The sequence below is a fragment of the Ranitomeya imitator genome, chromosome 5, assembly GCF_032444005.1.
Source record: "Ranitomeya imitator isolate aRanImi1 chromosome 5, aRanImi1.pri, whole genome shotgun sequence".
NCBI classification, from domain to species: Eukaryota; Metazoa; Chordata; class Amphibia; order Anura; family Dendrobatidae; genus Ranitomeya; species Ranitomeya imitator.
The window spans coordinates 527,170,193-527,186,062 of NC_091286.1; the positions used below are offsets into that span (position 1 = coordinate 527,170,193).

Sequence of the window (15,870 nt, forward strand, 5' to 3'; positions counted from 1 at the left end):
AGTCAATCATCTACAAACACCTTTATTTTTTTAAATATTTTATCTTTGGCCACTATGTATAGGAGAGGGAGGAGGAGGAGGACAGGGCATTAGATTCAGATCAGAGCTCCTCTTTTTTCCCCATCTACAAGGAATCTCATCATTAGGAACTGCCATCTCATAATATACCGTAACTGTCATGATTGGACTGGCAAGTAAACTGGGACCAGGGGCACCTTTCCTGGCTCTAGCTCTAGGGGGTGCCCTAACTCACCCTGTTCCCCAGGATACCTCAGATGGCGAGGATGACAGGGCCTCCGCCCTTGCCCAGTCTCCTAACTGCAGCCCTGCGTCTGTCCCCTTCCCCCACCCGGGAAAGAGCGGCACTACCGTGTTTACCGCAGTACACCAACCCAACAGGGATAAAAAAGACAAGGGTAAAAGAAAATTCCACTCACACAAATATACTCTCACAAATAACAGAGGTATTCACCAGGGTGTGAAGGACGGGGGAAGAAAATAAAGCAGGTAAGGATGAGGAATTTCCAAGAGTACAAACCAAGCAACAATCGCACAATAAACTCCTCCAGCTCTCCAGACACCAGCTCTTCACTCTTCAAGTCTATCTAGCAAATGCTATCTCAGACAAGAAACTAGCCAGAAGGCCTAGCTTTTATAGGAGAGAGAAGTGGCTAACCGAGCACAGCTGAATTCAGGAATTAACCCCTGTCCTGCTGAAAGAAAACAAACACATTTAATATACTGGAGAAGTGCTTCTTCTCAGCGGTGAAGCAGGAGCCATCAGACGCTGCGGTCTTCTGGTACTGCTCTGTCGCGGTAACTCCGTGACAGTAACAATCTGCCTGCATTGTACACAGTACCAGTGAATTGAGAATTTTTAGACTGAATGATCAGAATTTTCTGATTATATTACAATGTTCTTTATCGTCATGTGTACTATTGATTTATGAAATAAAAATAAAAATGACATTTACTCTTTAAGAACAGACTTTTTTTCCGGAAACCAAGGCATGTGTGTCAGAGAATGAAGGCTTCCTGCATTGTGATACAGGCAAGAAAAATCTCCACAAACGGTATATTCACATGTTGCACTTTTGCCGCAAAACAACCTCAGCATTTTGCTATCCTAGCGAAGTGAATAAGATTTCTGACGTCTCATGCATATGTTGCTTGTCATGATCCAGACTAGGTTTTGAGTTCTCAATCGAAATATAAAAAGGACAGCGCCACACCAGGAAGTGACAGACAGTAACTTTCTTTATTCTGCCTCCTGCGGCGACGTTTCGGTCCGTGGACCTTTTTCAAGCACCAAAAGGTCCACGGACCGAAACGTTGCCGCAGGAGGCAGAATAAAGAAAGTTACTGTCTGTCACTTCCTGGTGTGGCGCTGTCCTTTTTATATTTAGATTGTGGACTCTTTTGCTGGGATGGACCCCCTGGTGTGGACGAGCGCCCTGATGTCCATGGAGACGGTGTCAGTATTGGGTGCGGTCTAACACATTTGTTGGATACTTAGGTTTTGAGTTCTGTCTTCCATTTTCCCGGTCTGATCATGTCAGGGGTTAACTTTTCTCAGCCTCAGTCTGGTCTCAGGTTTGCTATTTCTCCCCTCTGTGTCCTGCAGATCATGTCAGTTATAGTTTTTGCCTATTGCTGCTGTAGCTGACTCTGATCGATCCTGCTGCATTTGCTGTCTGAACCGTGTCCCTGTTTTCCCCTGTTCCCATCCTGACTCAGTGTTTCCGCTTAGTGTGCAAACACCCCTGGTTTTGGCTTGGCTTGTATCATGACCTGTTTCTGTCCTGTCTTTTGGCTTATCCGCTCCTGACTGTTACGGACCCCCTGGCTTGTCTCTGACCATGAGTTTGCTTTTTCCTTTGGTACTGTGCTACAGTCTAAGATTTGACCCAGCTTGTTTGACGATTCTGCTGCCACCTGTGGTAGCCTCTCTGCTGCACTGTAGGTCAGCTCTGTTTAGGTGCAGTCCTGCTTCCTCTCTACTGCAATCTAGTGAAGCCTGCACCTATCTGTATTGCAGCAGCATGACACTGCTTATTTTTTATTGCAGATTTGAAACAGTTTCACATCTGCAGCAAGTCAATTCTTTCAGCATTTTTGACACTTTTTTCACCCTTTTCCCACAGGCAAAAAAACGCATTAAGGCTATGATCACACTGGGTGGTTTTGCTGCCTTTTTTGCTGCTTTTTTATGTTAATTTTCAACTGTTTTTTACAGTACCAACAAAGACTATGAGATTTCAGAAATCTCATGAACACACATTGTTTTTTTGTCACCAGTATTTTGGCTTTGCATGTTTTTTTTTGGACATAGAGCATGTCATTTCTTTCAGCGTTTTTTTCAGCATTTTTCACCCTTTGACTCGAATGGTTAGTGCAAAAATGCTGAAAAAATGCACAGAAAATGCAGGTATCATTTTTTGCAATGTTTTTGCTGCAGAAAAGTCAAGGACAGCAGAAAGTGACCTCACATTCAGCTCTGCTACATCTAGATGGCAGGCTGCATGGTTGCATAATGCTACCATACAGCCTGACATCAAGCAGAGACACAGAGCAGCGTCTGCTTTCTGAATTCTTTTGCTGGGGACAATGGCATCACTGGAATGGATGATGCAGTAAGTATGGTATAATTAAGATTTATTACAGGAGTCTGTGTCATTATTTCAATTAAAGGACTTTATTCTGGGGAGGTGTATTTACACAATATGACTATTGGGTCAGTAATGTGGCGTCTTATTGATGCCTCTCCATTACTAACCTCTGGGCTTGATGTCACCCGAAAATACAAAGGTGACATCAACCCCCTAGCTATCACCCCACTTGTCACATCAGGGCAAGTGGGACGAGTGAGGCTAAGCGCCAGAATTGGAACATGCCGAGGGATGGGCAGGTGCCTTCTTTGGAGGTGGTGAGTCATGATGCTTCCATTGCATCGACTGGACTTTAGTCTCAGGATAATAGTGATAGAACTAGCTTTCATCCTGTGTGATCAATCTGTTGAAAAAATCCTTCTGATTTCCATGGCATATTGTCAAAAGAGCCTGAGAGCATTCAAATCGTTCCTGCTTCAGGAAAGGTGTGAGCAGCCAGGGTATCCAGCGTATACCTTATGCATGTGAAGATGGTCTTGGTTGATGATTTTTTTCCATGGACCCCACACTAATCTTGACATTTTGGGCTAGGTGATGAATGGTTATGTGGCGATTTTCCAAAATGGCGACCTCCACTTGCTGGATGTGTGTTTTTCAATAGCAGAGAGGAGTCACCCTGTAATTGGAGCTGTTTGCACCAAATTCCGACCACATTTGAATTGACGATGCCAGTTCTTGACTACATCATGTGATGGAAAATCATCACAATAAACCACTTTCATCTCATCGAACTTCTCACCACTTCAGCACCTGTAAAATCAAGACCGTTATCAATTCTAAGTTGCAAATTGGCAAGTAACATACAGAGACTTAAATCATTACACATGTGCAGTCTCAGTGTCCTGTGATAAATAGAAATGGGTTGTTAGGGGAAATCTTTAATGAACGTCCTTCATATCTATTCTTTCCTGTCGGGTCACGCTGCGATTTTACTGTATGCGGCTGCTGAATTGCTGGCTTTGGAAAGGACTTCGGTGTGTAAAAATCGACAGCAAGCACATGGTCCAAGTGCTGTGCGATTTTTTTTTTTTTTTTTTCAGTCCAATTTTAATCTAGAGGTATGGTTCTACAGGAAGTAGTTTTTCTTTCTCTGGGGGCACTAAACTTTATTAGCATGCACAAAGAGACACAAGTTAGCACAAAAAATGCATGGAAAGACCGCCCCAAAACCAAACCAAAAACACACCAAAACATGCGTTTTTGCCGCAGCTTCTTTCCTGCCATTTTTCCAGAGAAGAGACAAGTTATTTATGCAGAAATGTCAGCAACAAATACTTAACATGTGCACATACATCAAGCCAGAAATATCAACAAAATTGTCCTCACAATGTGTCCATGTTTTTTTGCACTCCTCCTTCTTGCACTAGTCCCAGGCATGCCACCCAAAGAGTGTTTTTTTTTTTTTTTTTTTTTTTTTAGGGACCACCTCAAATTTAAAGAAGTGACTTTGGGGAACATATATGGCAGAAAATACCCAAAAGTGACACCATTCTAAAAACTTCACCCCCCAAGGTACTCAAAACTACATTCAATAAGTTTATTAACCCTTCCAGTGCTTCACAGGAACTAAATCAATGTGGAAAGAAAAAATCAACATTTCACTTTTTTCTCAAAAATTTTACTTTAGCTCAAAATTATTTTCACAAAGGTAACAGGAGAAATTGGACCCTAAAATTTGTTGCGCAGACTCCCTTTAGTATGTCGATACCCCATATGTGGGGCACATGGCAGAGCTCAGAAGGAAAGGAGCACTGTGACTTTTTAAACGCAAAAAACGTCTAGAATTGAGAGTGTATGCCATGTCACATTTGGAGAGACCTTGATATGCCTAAACAGTAGAAACCCCCCACAAGTGACTCCATTTTAGAACTAGACCCCTTAGGCTAGTGTCACACTAGCGTTTACCTGATCTGTGGCGGGCTGCGGACTTCCTCCGTGAAGTCTCACCCTCCGCTGCACCTCCGCTGCTAGCTAGCCTTGGAGAACGTATCTAGATGTGTCATGAGCACCTGGAACCCCCAGATGCTTCACAGAAGTTTATAATCTAGAGCTGGGAAAATAATAAAATCATTCTACCAACAAAAATGTACTTTTAGCCCATTTTTTTATTTTCACAAGTGTAACAGAAGAAAATGGACCCCAAAATTTGTTGTATATTTTCTACTGAGTATGTCGCTACCACATAAATACTACTATTTGGGCGCACGGCAGGGCTCGGAAGCAAAGGAGCACCACTTTACTTTTTGAACACAAAAATGGCTGGAATGGAGAATGAATGCCATGTCGTATTTGGAGAGCCCCTGATGTGCCTAAACAGTTGAAACCTCCCCACAAGTGACCCCACTTTGGAAACTAGACCGCTTGGGGAACTTATCTAGATGTGTCATGAGCACCTTGAACCCCCAGGTGCTTACAAATGTTTACAATGTAGAGCTGTGAAAATTTAAAAAATATCACATTTTACCCACAAAACTGTACTTTTAGCCCAACATTTTTTATTTTCACAAGGGCAACAGGAGAAAATGTACCAAAAACTTGTTATGCAATTTCTCCTGAGTACTCCGATTCCCCATATGTCAAAGAAAACCACTGTTTGGGCACACAGCAGGGCTCGGAAGGAAGGAATGACGTTTTTGAATGCAGACTTTGATGGAATGCTCTGCGAGCGTCATGTCATGTTTGAAGAGCCCCCGATGTGACTAAACAGTGAAAAAAAAACATAAGTGACCCCATCAAGGATTTTATCCAGGGGCATTTTGAGCCCACAGGTACTACACAGAATTTGATAACATTGGGTAGTCATATTGAAAATTTTCATTTTTTCTCACGAACATGTTGTTTTAGCTCTAAATTTGTTATTTTCACAATGGATAATCAGAGAAAACAGACCCTATAATTTGTTGCGCAATTTGTCTCAAACGCGACTATGCCCCATATGTGGTTAAAAACTTCTGCTTGGGCACATGGCAGGGCTAGGAAAGGAGAGAGCACTATATCTCTAGGATAGATTGTAAATGCTGTGTCGCATTTGAAGAGCCCCTGACATGTAAAAACAGCAGAAACCCCTGTAGTGCAGCGGTAGCACCGTATGCAGTGAAGAAGCAGTGACAAGGTTCAAACACAAAAGTCTCTTTTAATGTGTTACTTCACACATAAAAGTCCAAATCCACACAAGTGCATATCAATACTGTCCATTACACAGCACTGCATAGCATCTAGTATCCTTGATATTGCAGTCGCTAAACACGCTGAACCTCTCTTGTCCAGTTACCGTGAGTGACCGCACACCATGTCAATGTCTCTCATACACAGCTTTTACTCACAACTCCATTCGTTTGCAGATCACTACACACGCTGGACCTCCTCTGACCAGTTCCCGTGGGTGATTGCAGCGCTGTGTTAGCTATGGATGCCAGGTGTCCCAGTTCCCCTGACTGCTTGGCTCCGGACTCTGTTCTGTGCCTTTGCACACCGACAAAGCTCCACAGAGCCTCTTGCTCTGTCCTCCTCCAAACACCAGCCGGACACTGACTCTGACCCTGATACACCAAAACCCTCTACTGCAGGGCTTTTAACAAATAAACCTGTGGCCTCAAGTCACATGGAAAACCCAGATCTGGAATGAAACGGACTGCACGACTAACATACTGTAGTCAGATTCAAAACACACATTCCAGAGCAGGTTTTCCCTACATCTGTCTTGGACAATAGCATGTCCAAGACTAACACCTACTTTAATTATCAGTCTGCATTGCAGTCACAGCTATGCCCATGACTGCCTTGCACTCCTTTGGCCTTCATACACCTCCATGCACAACCTAGGGAGAACAAACAGCGACCCCTACCTGTGATATCGGTCACTGCTTCACCATTGCAATCACAGCTACACCTGTGACTGCAATACCCCCTCATGACTCTCCCTCACTAAGTCTACGTGCGCATCCTGGGGAGAACAAACAGCGACCCCTACCTGTGACACGGGTCACTGCCTCACATATCATCCTCCCCTGTTCATACCTGTGGGGTTGAACACTTGTTACCTCATATGGGCGTGAGACGGCATCCGCATGACTCTGTGACATCCCTGCTCGACATTACACTAAGAAACCAAAGTACAGACCGGAACCATCGATCGATGCATGCATCCCTCTCCTTTGCCTTTCTCCTCCATACTTCATTACAAGACCAACCACCACCCCATAGTCCGTTGCCATCGACATGCTCATGTTCATGTTTAACTGTAGGTTTGGGCCGGTTCTGGGTGGTCTCAACCTTGTTTATTTTGGGGTCACTAACCACACAGCTCAACTTGTCACCTAAGTACTTGCCCTCGTGCCTCTGGTACCATTTCCTCCGTACCCCTACCCGTGCCTGAGTGACTACTCCATGCTGAAACAACGCAGTCCATGCCGGCAACTACGAGCATACACCTGTGTTACGTTGCACCTGAACCTGAGCCTCCTGACACTGCTGTATAGCGAGCGCTCTGCCTGTTTTACCCTGACCCCCGGCACGTCCTTGGCCGATGCCAAAGTGTTTCTCATGCGCTCGTCCCCAGTCACCTGTGCGACACTCCCAGCACCTCCCGGCGTTCTTTTTATTTGCTTGTTTCTTATACCTGCATCTCTGTGTGGGACCCTGGACCTGAGCTGTCCAGAACTTACCAGGGAACACCTCCAGCTCAGGGTTCAGTGGGGTCCCCACAACCTCTACTGCCACTATCTCTAGGGGAAGCCTATCAGGGTTTCACTCTGTCCGTAAGTTGGCGACACCTGTGGCAGATTTCTCACCATTTTCGGGTTCTGCACCCCAAAACAACATTATCAGTCTCTCCTGCCAATACCTCTAGGGGGAGCCTTTCGGGATTACACTCTGTCCCTAGGTTGGTGACCCCTATGGCAGATATCTCAACAACTTTGGGTTATGCACCTGGCAGAAGATTTTTCGTGAGAGGGCTGACCCTCGTCTTCCACAGGAATCAAAACAGGGGCTAGTCTGTCCCCAACACAGTCCCATGTGGAAGGGTCTTTACCACTCCCACCAAATGTTTAAAGTCCCCACATGGTGAAGAAAAATTAACCTTCGCAGTTGGATACTCCCAGATTTCCCCATGGATACCCATCACCTCTAATTTCTGTCCTTTGGGGTTGTCCCTGGCAACAAGGGACCCATGGACCAAAGTCACTATGCTCCCTTAGTCCAGGAGAGCCTGTTTAGTATCCATTAACAAGTACCTGACACAGCTGGGGCAGTACCGACTGGCTGGGCATATATAGGCATATGGCAACTATACCCACAGTCGATGGGTTCAGATACCAGCAGGCAGTTGGCAGCCACATGGCCGAGCCCTGATCGCTGTGCCATGACTATATCTTGAGGCCATTTTATGGAAAAGGGGACTTTTGTCACCTTCTCTTCAGTCTACTGCCTCATCCCGGGCTCGGTCCTGGTTAGCGCCAACAGAGGTTTCTGGACTTTTCCCCGGCTCCAGGTTTGCCGGAGCCTTAAGTGACAGCCAAGGTGTAGCAGTGTCCCATATACTGCTCTATCAGACCTACCACTTGGTCCAGGGTACCTGGGTCCCCTTGTCCCACCCAATGCTGTATGGCTGCTGGCAGAGCCCTCACCAATCGGTCGACCACCATCCTCTCCACTATCTGAAGTGAGGTTAAAGTCTCAGGTCGGAGCCACTGTTTCACAAGCTGAGCAAGTCAAAAACCTGAGAATGGGCAGGCTGGGCTTCCACAAAAGTCCAAGAAAACACCCGTTGGGCTCTCACGTAGGTATTAACCCCCAGTCGGGCAAGGATCCCAATGTTTTAGATTGGCGTAGTCATGGGCATCCTCCCGACTGAGGTCAAAGTAGGCCTTTAACGCATCACCCCTCAGGAACGGAGCCACCACTTCAGCCCACTGTGATGTTGGCAGGTTCTCCCGTTCTGCCATGTACTCATAGATGGGGAGGAAAGCTTCCACATCATCTTCTGGACTGTTTCCTCAAAGCGGAGTTGACCTTGTCTCGGGCATCACGACGTTCTGGGGTCGGTGCTGGAGGTTCCTCTCGTAAATCCACAACCTGCTGCATAATCAGCTCACTAGTCTTTTGCTGCTGCTGATACAACTGCAATTGTAGCTGCTCCTGCTGCCGATGCTCTTCTTGCCAGTGCTGCAACTGCAGCGCCGCTTGCTGATGCTCCAGCTGACTGAGGACCAACTGCTTCAAAAGATCCTCCATTTTGTCAGCCGGCTTGACAAGTAGCTTTGCAGGCTTAATCATTGACATGCAGCACTCTTTGGGGTATGCCTCAGTTCACACTACCTGGCATTCTTCAGCCATATGTAGTGTAGCGGTAGCACCGTACGCAGTGAAGAGGCAGTGACCCACAAAGTTCAAACACAAAAGCCTCTTTTAAAGTGTTACTTCACACATAAAAGTCCAAATCCACACAAGTGCATATCAATTCTGTCCATTACACAGTACAACATAGCATCTGGTATCTTTTATATTGAAGTCGCTAAACACGCTGAATCTCTCGTCCAGTTACTGCCGTGTCAATGTCTCTCATACACAGCTTTTACTCACAACTCCATTGGTTTGCAGATAACTACCATGCTGGACCTCCTATGACCAGTTCCCATGGGTGATTTCAGCGCTGTGTCAGCTGTGGATGCCAGGTGTCCCAGTTCCCCTGGCTGCTTGGCTCCGTTTTGTCCTATCTCTACACACCAACAAAGCTCCGCAGAGCCTCTTGCTCTGTCCTCCTGCAAACACCAGATGGACACTGACTCTGACCCTTACACACCAAAACCCTCTACCGCATGGCTTTTAACAAACAAACCTGTGGTCTCAAGCCACATGGAAAACCCGGATCTGGAATGAAATGGCCTGCACGACAAACATACTGCAGTCAGTTTCAAAACACCCATTGCAGAGCAGGTTTTCCCTACATCTGTCTTGGACAATAGCATGTTTAAGACTAACACCTATTTCTATTATCAGTCTGCATTGCAGTCACAGCTATGCCCATGACTGCCTTGCACTCCTATGGCCTTCATACGCTTCCATGCACAACCTGGGAAGAACACACAGTGACCCCTACCTGTGACATCGGTCCCTGCTTCACTATTGCAATCACAGCTACACCTGTGACTGCAATACCCCCTCATGACCTCACTATGCCTACGTGCGCATCGTGGGGAGCACAAACAGAGACCCTTACCTGTGACACGTGTCACTGCCTCACACCCTTCACAAGTGACCCCATATTTTAAAGTAAACCCTTCAAGAAATTCGTCTAGGGGTTTAGTGAATATTTTGAATCCATAGGTGCCTCACGGTTCCAAGATATATATCTTTCCTATAGGTGCCTCACGGAATTTTATGACATACACTTGTAAACATTAGATTTTAATGTTAAAAATGCAATTTTTGCATTTGTTGCAAATTTGTCAGGTACACAAGGGTTAATAGGTGAAACCAGAACCCACAATTTCTTGCACAACTTCTCAAAAATGCAGTGCTGCCCCATATGTTGTCAGAAATTACTGTTAGGCCACACGTCATGGCTGAGAAGGAAGGAGTGCTATTTGGCTTTTGGAACACAGATGTTGATAGAACAGTTTGTGGGTGACATTTGCGGAGCCCCGAAGGTGTCAGAACAGCAGAAAAACCCCCAAAGTGACCCCATTGTAGAAACTGCACCTCTCAATTAATTCATCTGTGACTGCAATGACCATTTTGCAACATCCACACTGTGCTTTATTCTGGAGAATTGCCAATCTGCCACTCTAGTACTCATACATTGTTCCTTACATACTGTGTAGCGCCACATTGTGCCCAGCTTGTGTTGCTGGCGACAAGCAACAGTAAATTAAATGCCTTCTCTCCACTACAATAATGCCAAACATGTGGCCTCTTACTGTGGCTTAGGCACAGTGGGGCTCAGGAGGGGGCATTTGGATCCGGGAGCGCAGAATTCACTTGATTTTACTTGAGGAGGCAGGAGCCATGTCGCTTTTCCAGAGTCTTTGTTCTACCAGTAACGTGAGACCCCCTATAGTTCCAGTGACAGATGACGGACTTGAATGCGGGCTGGTTTTGTGTGGGATAAATTAGGGTTTTATTGGTAACATTTTATATAATATATTTCCATCGCTTCCAGAATAAGGCTGGATCACTTTCTTGTGTGATCCTAAGCACTTACATGGGTGTTTCTATGTAAAACCCACAAAAATGCGATTTAGATGAAACCCCTGAGGGAACCACCCACCATGAGGCAGATAGAGTCACTTTGTACTCCATTTGGCGTCTGCTCTGGCAGTCTCCATCTTTTTAGGTGTGCACAGATCTGTGGTTGCCCACACTTGTACGCTAAAAAAAGACACCTAAAATTATGGGAAACCATTGGAACACAGACCAGTCCAAAGTGACTCCATCTGCCTCATAAGTTAGTGGTTCCGTTAGGGTTTTTTCTGACTCACGGTTTTGGGGAACTTACACGAAAACCCAACATAAGCGACCAGCGGAGAGCGCAGGATAAATGTGAGCTGAGCCTTATTCCGATTTTTGGGAGGTAGAATGAACAAATAGACAGCAGTACAAGAATAGTTCTTATTTTTATTTTTGCACTGTTGCTCATGCGGCATAAGTGATGAGGCGGATTTATTCTTCTGGTCGGTGCGATTACAGCGATTTATATTTTTTTAGGTTTTGCTGCTATCACACTATAAAAATGCTTTTTTTTTTAATAAAAAGTGGGTATTTTGTCACCTTATTCTGAGAGCTGTAAATTTTTTATTTTTTGGCAAACAGAGCTGTATGAGGGCTTATTTTTTTGCGGAACGAGTTGTAGATTTTTTTGGTACCAATTTGAGGTACATAATATTTTTTTGATCGCTTTTCATTCATATTTTTCAGACACAGAATGAACAAAATCCAGCAATGCAGTTATTGTTTTATCTTATTTTTTTAGCACCAGTCAATATTGCGGTCTAAGTAATATGACCGATTTTTTTGTCAGATCGGTACGATTACAGCGATACTAGATTCATATAGTTTTTTTATGATTTGCTATTTTTACACACTAAAAACAATATTTTAGCAAAATGAATTTGTTTTTGTATTGTCCTATTCTGAGAGCTGTAACTTGCGCAGGATAAATGTGAGCTGAGCCTTTTTCCGATTTTTGGGAGGTAGAATGAACAAATAGACAGCAGAACAAGAATAGTTCTTATTTTTATGTTTGCACTGTTGCTCATGCGACATAAGTGATGAGGCGGATTTATTCTTTGGGTCAGAGCGATTACAGCGATACCAGATTTATATTTTTTTAGGTTTTGCTGCTATCACACTATAAAAATGCTTTTACAGAGGTGCATAAGAGCAGTCATTGTCTAACAGACAATCATTAACTCAGCCTGTGGGACTCAGTTTATTGCTGGATCTCACAAGCTACTGTACCCTGAGGTCATCACATGACCTCAGGAAACCATGGTAACCATGGGTACCTGCGATTCTCATTGGTGGATCCAATGGTTACTAAGGGGGTCTTGTGACCCCTTTGTAACAACTTAAATACAGCTGTCAAGATTGACAGCAGTATTTAAGGGGTTAATCAGCCCAGATTGGTAGCATAACCGGTCGGGCCGATACTGCAGGGTATCAGCTGGCACATACAGCTGACACCAGCGGGAATCGCTACAGCTCGGCGGCACTATTCCCTTATTCCTCAGTGCAGTTAAAAAGCGGTGCTGAAGAACTCGGCTTCAGGAAAATGGCCGCCGCGATGTCCATCTGCGCACGCGCGGCATCCCCCGGCCATTTTCCTGAAGCCCCGGGAAGCAGGAGACTCCATCTGCGCACGCGCGGCCTCAGGAAGATGGCCGCGCCCATCGAGAAACCGCTGAATAGCGGCGAGCGCGCTCTTTTTCTACAGCTGCGCAGTGCATTCGGCACTTGCGCATGCGAGAAGCACTACGCCACCAACGGGAACATAAGCAAGATGTGGGGGAGAAACAGCGCTGTGACCACGCCCATCCGACCTGACCAGCCTGATTGACAGGCGAAAAAGGCCACTTTTGTAAGGTATTTCGGCAGCATAGGTAGGGAATCAGGGGACAAAAAATACCCTATTGTAAAGCACAGCTCAGGCTCTATTTAACGGTATTTTTATCTCCTACTGAAAAAACGGGGTGACAGGTTCCCTTTAAGTACCTTTAAGAGGTTGTTATGAGGTTAAAATGGGTTCAATAAATTCCGAAAAGAATTGAGTGTTCACATGATCGTATTTTTGGTCTGAGTGCAATCTGTTTAAAATAAGGATCACACTCAGACAATGTTATTCAATGGAGCAGTCAAATGAATTATTTTTTTTCACTGACTGAACCTGTATGTGAAAAAAAATAACAGCATGTCCGATTTGCCTCTGAAAATCCAATGAGGCTAACCCATTTAAGTATATGGGTGTGATAAAAAAAAATCACAAGCCATATAGACACAAAAACCTAAAAAGATGAACTGAAATATAAATTGGTATGCATTGGTAGGCATATGTTCACACTGCTAACTAAACAGAGAATACCTAAAAACAAAATGAGCAAATATCCTACAGTAAATAAACACCAATAGTGAATGAAACTAACATAGGGTACTAAGTAGTGATGAGCGAATATATTTGTTACTTGAGATTTCCTGAGCACGCTCGGGTGGTCTCCGAGTATTTGTTAGTGCTCGGAGATTTTGTTTTTGTTGACGCAGCTGCATGATTTACATCTGTTAGCCAGCATAAGTACATGTGGGGGTTGCTAGGGAATCCCCACATGTAATCAAGCTGTCTAGTAGCCGCAAATCATGCAGCTGCGGCAAGGAAAACTATTACTCCGAGCAGTCACAAATACTCGTAGACGACCTGAGCGTGCTCGGGAAAACCAGAGCAACGAGTATACTTGCTCATCACTAGTATTAAGTTAACATAACCTTCATCAAAAAACGTAAAAGCCACCCCACCACGTCAAGGTGACCCTATTTGGGCCAGTCTAATTAGCTTTTACGCTTTTTTAATCAAAATTATGTTAACCAAGTACCTTATGTAATTTTCATGCACTATTACTATTTATTTACTGCAGGGTGTTTGCTCATTTTGTTTTTATCTTAGGTTTTATCTGTTTAGTGGCCAGTGTGAACATGCGCCTGCACGCTGCAAGCACACCAACCAAGAAGCACTTCTCTTTCATTTTTAATGTGTTTCTTCTGGCAGAACAGGGGTTAATTGGCCATGTTGGAAATCCCTGTGCTCACAGCTGAGCTCGGTTAGCCACTCCCTTTATAATCTTGACTCTGTTAGGCTACGTTCACATTAGCGTTGTGCGCCGCTGCGTCGGCGACGCAATGCACAACGCACGCAAAAACGCACCAAAACGCACGCAAAAACGCTGCGTTTTGCGACGCATGCATCGTTTTTTGCCGAAATTTGGACGCAAGAAAAATGCAACTTGTTGCGTTTTCTTGGTCCGACGCTTGCGGCAAAAAAGACGCATGCGTCGCACAACGCAACAAACAAAAACGCATGCGTCCCCCATGTTAAATATAGGGGCGCATGACGCATGCGTCGCCCGACGCAAACTAGCATAACGCTAGTGTGAACGTAGCCTTACAAATCCTTGTCAGAGCATCATTTGCTGCATGGCTAATGGAGGGAGAGGAGTTCATATGAGAAGGAGAGTTGGAGGAGTTTTCTGTCACTGTTGCTTGGTTTGTATGCGTGGTAATTCCCTATCCTCTATTTTGGTTTATTCCACTACTTCCTCGCCCCAATGCATTCCTCTTTTATATGTGAGTGAATATTTTGTATGCCTAAAGCTTTCTGTTAACCCTTGTTTGTGTTGCCTTGTTTGTCGGGTTGGTGTACTACGGTGCACAGTCGTGCCTCTCTTAAAGGGCCACTGTCACCCCCCTCCAGCCGTTATAAACTAAAAGAGCCACCTTGTGCAGCAGTAATGCTGCATTCTAACAAGGTGGCTCTTTTAGTTTTAGGTTCAAGTATACCCCAAATAAAGCGTTTTTATACTTGGCCACAATTCCTGTCTCTAGCCAGGGAGGCGGGTCCTCACTCTCCAGCTCTAACCGCTCCTCTGCCGTCACTCCAATTTTCCTGCCAGCCACCTTTGGAATCCCCGCCCCGCACTGTGCATAATGCATAACACAGTGCGGGGCGGGGATTCCAAAGGTGGCTGGCCGCAATGCTCACGCAGACGCAGTCTGCAAGCCTGGCTGGGACATCAGACGGCCAGAGCTTACTGCGTATGCGCAGCACAGCAGTACACTGCGCAGGCGCCGGTTTTGAAACGTACACAGCGCTGAGGGGGCGGCGCCAAAAGTGCAGGAAAATACTGCTGCACAAGGGGGCTCTTTTAGTTTATAACGGCTGGAGGGGGGTGACAGTGGCCCTTTAACTGGGTGGGGAAAAAGAACAGACGGAGGGCTAACTCAGGAGATAAGGCAAGGGTGGAGACCTTGGCATCTTCACCTTCAGAAGTATCCCAGGGAGCAGGGCAAGCTAGGGCACTCCCTAATGTTAAGGATGTGGAATGAGCTATTTATTTACTGCAGGGTATTTTCTTATTTTGTTTTCATGTTAGGTTGAGTTCATACAGAAAAACAGTATAGCATCTGATTTTAAATGGATACACTGCAATCAGGGTCAGACTGGCCCACCAGGACATGGTGAAATGCCCGTTGGGTCCCAGAGAGGAGGAAGAAGAAAACAAAATGTAGGGATGTGGGCCCTTTAACCCCTTTACCCCCAAGGGCGGTTTGCACGTTAATGACCGGGCCAATTTTTACAATTCTGACCACTGTCCCTTTGTGAGGTTATAACTCTGGAACGCTTCAACGGATCCCAGTGATTCTGACATTGTTTTCTCGTGACATATTGTACTTCATGACAATGGTAAAATTTCTTTGATATTACCTGCATTTATTTGTGAAAAAAATGGAAATATGGCGAAAATTTTGAAAATTTCGCAATTTTCCAACTTTTAATTTTTATGCAATTAAATCACAGTGATATGTCACACAAAATACTTAATAAGTAACATTTCCCACATGTCTACTTTACATCAGCACAATTTTGGAACCAAAATTTTTTTTTGTTAGGGAGTTATAAGGGTTAAAAGTTGACCAGCAATTTCTCATTTCTACAACA

At 44.9% G+C, this 15,870-nt stretch overlaps 1 long non-coding RNA gene across 1 annotated transcript in view; it reads right to left on the minus strand.

Moving 5' to 3' along the window:
- Positions 1 to 2,673: 2,673 nt before the first annotated feature.
- LOC138638347 (uncharacterized) overlaps positions 2,674 to 15,870 on the minus strand; it is a 70,769-nt gene continuing 57,572 nt past the window's right edge. Inside the window, exon 2 of the long non-coding RNA XR_011312486.1 lies at positions 2,674 to 3,419. This is a non-coding gene — a long non-coding RNA (uncharacterized lncRNA). The remainder of the gene's footprint in view (positions 3,420 to 15,870) is intronic.